At 40.0% G+C, this 5,112-nt stretch overlaps 1 protein-coding gene across 1 annotated transcript in view; it reads right to left on the bottom strand.

Moving 5' to 3' along the window:
* The window catches only part of agrn (agrin), a 476,432-nt gene that overhangs the window by 108,693 nt on the left and 362,627 nt on the right, over window positions 1-5,112 (bottom strand). The gene's annotated exons all lie outside the window — the stretch shown is intronic.

Below are 5,112 nucleotides of genomic sequence, written 5' to 3'. Positions count from 1 at the left end.
CCCCCCACACACACACACATCAAGGGCACAATTACTTTCACAGTTGTTGAACCCTCATTTCTGCTCATAAGATCAGACTTTAGCGTCTCAGAGGATAAAATATGAAAGCTCAAACTTTACAGACAATTGGGTGGTAATAGCAGAAATAAGCATGTGAGCCGCAATAAAAATGCGGCTGGGTAATGAAATATGGATTTTTCACTGAATGAAAACAAAAACACACCCTGCCTATTGCTCATGTGTGCATGGATTGAGGACGCCACAAGAATCAGCTGGATTAGCTGCCATTAGGATCGCTGAGGTGAGCTGGCAGGTTCTGAAGCTGTTAGTTCATCTGACAATTATATTTAAATTAGAAGGACATCTAACCTGCTTGAGTCTTTGTGTTTTCCTCAGATGGCTGCCAGAACAGGTTGGGTTATATCTGTGTCTTAATTCTTCCACTTGATTGTTTCCCATGCAGAGGTGGGCGGTAACTGGTTTCACTATCTTCAGTAACAATTAATCCTAAACGTGATTTTAGGAGTAGCAGTAGTATTTTTACTCTTCAGTAAAATGTCTGACACTGTACTCACTGTAACTCCACTGAATGAAGAACAAACATGGTARCCAAAAWCACACCAGTAACAGACACACTGGTTAAAACCTTGYGTTTTTGCACATGCTTTGTGATCCTAATGTCATTTTCTGAGCGTGACATGTTGAAGGCGTGACAGGACACATGCAGGCTGGTTGCTTTAAGGTTGATTTTCCTATAGTTAATCTGGAAACTTCAATAAAAATGAGAATGTGTGTGAACCTAACAAGACCAGTCATGAGCAGAGAAAGAACATTTCTTATATCTTTAACACCACCTGCTGTAACACCTCGCCGCTCCATAAAAAGTGCACTAGTGATTGGAACAATCCGGTATAATTGGCTGAGATAAAAGTTTAAGTCAGTGGGTTGTCAGCAAAAAGCTGTGCAAACAGCTCAGAAATAGCCCCCATCAACATCATCATCATTCCTGGGCCAAGCACAAGCCGGTGCCTCAGCATCCTAATGGCCCCCCAGGGCCGACACCGGCTGTGTTCCCTCAGGAGCCGAGTCAGAAGCGGGACCCTCCCCCATGCCAGAACTCTGCTTTCTGTTTTTCTTTTTAAATAAAGACTATCCGTTGCCACAGAGCAGACCCATAACCAACCATTTACCTGCGTTGTGCTGAGCCAAATGAACCCAGTCGGTTTCCACGCTGCCCAAACAATGCTGCTGCTCCATTTCTCACTGGCACATGCTCCGCTTTTCAATTTAAAGGAGTAGCTGAGATGGGAAGATCCAGTCCGCAGAGGGCCTCCGCCACAGCCAACTCCACAGTCTGCCAGGTGCTCACAACTCTAACTGCTACTTAGATTAGTTCGCACAGCGAAGCTCGGGACTAGGAACTGTTAGAACGACTTAAGACAAAGTGGTAAAGWGACACAAACTCATCCACAATCGATTCTTTGGCTATTGTGACTGTTCCGCACAGCAGAGAGCCGCTAGTTGTAGGTATTATGGTTGAAAAAAAAACGACAAAAAAAACAGGCAGAAAATAAACATAATGCCATAAAAGTGAACCGAGGAGGTGGATGGGAGAGTTGGGTAACAGAGATAATGACTGCTGTTCTTTTTGCTCTATGTGTGTGTGAAAAGCAAATGGCTTGACTGTATACAGAAGAAAGTACTACATCATCTGAGTCCATGGGAAAACAGGCCTCTCAATATGGCATTAAGTCATCAAGAGTGTTCACTAAGTGGGCTTAGCAAGCTATAAAAATCTGCCCAGATGGCTCTGCGCCTGCATAGTGGATAAGAAGATATTTTAACACTTGAAGCTCCGCTGTTGCTGCTGTACTAATGACTAGCTGATACTCCAACACCACAAGACAAAGCCAAGTGACTCATGTAGCCAATTACAGACAAGAAGGCTCCACACTTCGTTGGCAGCAAAGTGCATCCTCACTTAAAGGTCGAAACAGGCAAATTGGAGTCTGGGTAATGGTATATGGAGCAGAGCGCCGTGGAATAGATGAGAAGGAGATGGACCAGTAATCAGGGTTTTCCTCTGTGTTTTAAAGGCTTGTTTTGACTTTGTTGGTTGTGAAATTGGTGCCAGGGGATCAGCCAAGATCAGAACTATAGATTTGTTTATTGTTAATGTCTGCGGATTGTAATTTTCACCCTAACAAATGTGTTGTTGTGTAAAATCCTTCTTCACGGGGAGAGATGAGTTTTCTACCTTTAAACCAGTTGTAATATGAGCTATCAGAGACAATACGCCTATCTTAACCAGGTCAGAAATTCATATTTTTCTTCAAGACTCAGAAATCTACGACATTGTTTAATCATGAAGCAGTTATGTTGCAGTAATTTAATTTTTTCAGACAGGGTCAACATATTCTTTCAGGAATGAGTCGTATTTACCCTGAAATGGGTCTGATTCATCTGTACTGGTTGATTAAACCCTTTTTACTTACAGTAAGCCAGATTTGTCTGAATGTTCTTAACAAAGGTCAGACATGAATGAATAAAAAATATATTTTGGTGTATAACTGGGAACACTGTGTCATCCTTGTTGAATCAAATAGAACTGAGGAAACTAAACTATTATTAAATCTGGCCAATGACGTCATTCAACATCAGTCTAACCGTGGTTTGACCGGTCCAGTTAAATCAAGAACCTTTAAATAAAAAAAGGACTTCAACATGGAAATCTGTAAGTCACTGATCCAGACCTGAAAATTCAATATGGCTGCCATGAGCTTGTAAGATATTAATTTATTTGCACTTTTGTCATTAAATCTGTAACAAGAGTTTTTAGCTTCTGTTAGTTTGGCACAAAGTTATCATTCATAGTAGTCAGCATGTATTATAAATAGTAATTAACAGTAACAGTAATTAACAGTAACAGTAATTAGTAATTAACAGTAATTAACAGTAACAGTAATTAGTTTGGTAACTGATTACAATAATAATCAAATCTCATTGTTTTTTCAACGTGAAGCTGGAACCTGGTTCAGTTGGTTCTGACAGTTTCCACTTTAGAACCGATGAATGGATCACAACATGAACACAGAACTGGCCACATCTACTGGCCAGTATTCATATGTTTTTATATATGACCTAACCTTCTCTTACTGGTTAGAAAAGTCTAACCTTTAATCTGATTATGAACACAAACACTTTGGTTGCAGAGTAATTAGCAACTTTGTTGTCAATCCTGCAGGGTGAATTCACCCGTTCATTTGCCTCGGAAGTCTGGTTTGATTGGTGGAGGTGTGAATGTGTAATTGGACTCTAACTGAAGCAAAAGAGTGAATTCTGGTGATTCAGCACATTAAAAACCTGATCTCGGTTCTGCTGAACTGAAATCTGATGCGGTTTGAATGTGAAGCGGACCGAGACCGCTCTGAAAGCAGGAAGCAAAACATAGAGCAGGGCATTCTGGGTAAATACAACCACAACAAACACGCTAATCGGAGAAAAGGCCATTTATGTCTTGGGAGCAGAGGCGAAACCAGAACTCTTGGGCCCCCTGACAAAAAATTAGATTGGGCCCCCCTGCGTTACAATTTTTTGAGTCTATTTGACCCATAAAAAGCGTCACAATTTTAAAGGCCTGCATCTGCCTTGCTTTCTTTGATTCAATTCTGATACTAGCACAATATTTACTGCTCATGAATTTAACATCCAACAGTCCACATCCAGTATGCAAGTAAGTTCCTTAAATTTTTTTCTATTAGTTTTAGATACTGAAACGTCTCTCCCCATGAGCAACAGTCAAAAGCAACATGCAAAATACACATAAAGCAATCCAGACTTCTCAAAAATTCTATGTAGTTGCATTTTATTCAAGCTGCAGTACATAACTTTAATAAAAAATATGTTTTCTCCATATTTGTTAAAGCTGTCACCATGTCGTAGCAGTTTATGAGACAGATAATCTGTGAAAACAATCAATCTCCTCCATCTCCTTCCTGAACTACTATTACTGGTTAAAGTAATGCACCGTTCTGACCAAAACAACCAATCAGAACTAGTAGGACGTTCTTAGCACTGTGAATTAGCCTCATTCACTCACTGCTAAATGTGCTAATGGTGGAGAAACAACTTATCATGACAAGAAMCYATTTATCTGCCATCATTGGTAGCTATGCTAACTAAACTGAGCATTCACACTTTGAATCTGCACAGCTCTGTGCTATGCTAGCTGCAGCACGGCACAAATCAAGGGGGAGGAAGGATGAGCAGCACCACATTAGATTGTGATTGACAGCACTAAATCTCTCCTGCCTCTGACTGGTTGTTTCTAGAGAATCCTGGGAGAAAGCAGAGGAAATATTTTTCACAGATTACCTCTCATACCATACTGTCACAACATAATGACAGTTTTAAAAAATATGTGAAAAAAAAAATTTATATAAAATACTACAGCTTTAATTTCACTCAGGAGGGGAAAGGTCAGGAGGGACGTGGGTTAGAGCTGCAGCTGACTGACTCATTTGTTGTTAAGTGGTAAAAGTTACAGGGAACAATTAAATATATGAATATCTTGGTAATTTTTTTTTCTTTAATTCATTAAATGATAGTGAAATGGAGGCAAACAGCAGTCTGTAGCTAAGCTAACTATGCTAAATGGTTGATAATCTCACACAGTCTACCCACCTCTCTTGGAGAAAAACTGGGTTATAAATTAACACGCTTGCCTTTTTCTCTCTCTCCCTCTCTCTTTTTTTAAAACCTGATTTTATAACTTTTCTTAGCAGCGTAGTAACTGCCACAATCGTTCGTGGCCGCAGCTTCTACTGACTGCAGCTGCGTCACAGTCAAGCGCTCTAAGGAACGAACCATTTCATGCAGATCCAGRGGGTTCAGGGCAAAAACGGATGTGTGTTTTTTGGTCTGGGAGACCAAAAGTAAGATTGTTTTTACTGCTAAAAACAATCTTTGAAAATACAATATGATTAATTTTGTATTTGACAGGACCCCAACTTTTTACATTTTATTTCTATGAACAAAATATAAATAATTCAATTGTGGAGGACCCCCTGCTGGTCAGGGCACCTAGAATTGTCATCACTTTTCACCCCTTTA

Source organism: Poecilia reticulata, linkage group LG7, assembly GCF_000633615.1.
Source record: "Poecilia reticulata strain Guanapo linkage group LG7, Guppy_female_1.0+MT, whole genome shotgun sequence".
NCBI lineage: Eukaryota > Metazoa > Chordata > Actinopteri > Cyprinodontiformes > Poeciliidae > Poecilia > Poecilia reticulata.
Note: the sequence above shows the minus strand (reverse complement) of the source record. Positions and strands in the feature narration are given on the sequence as shown.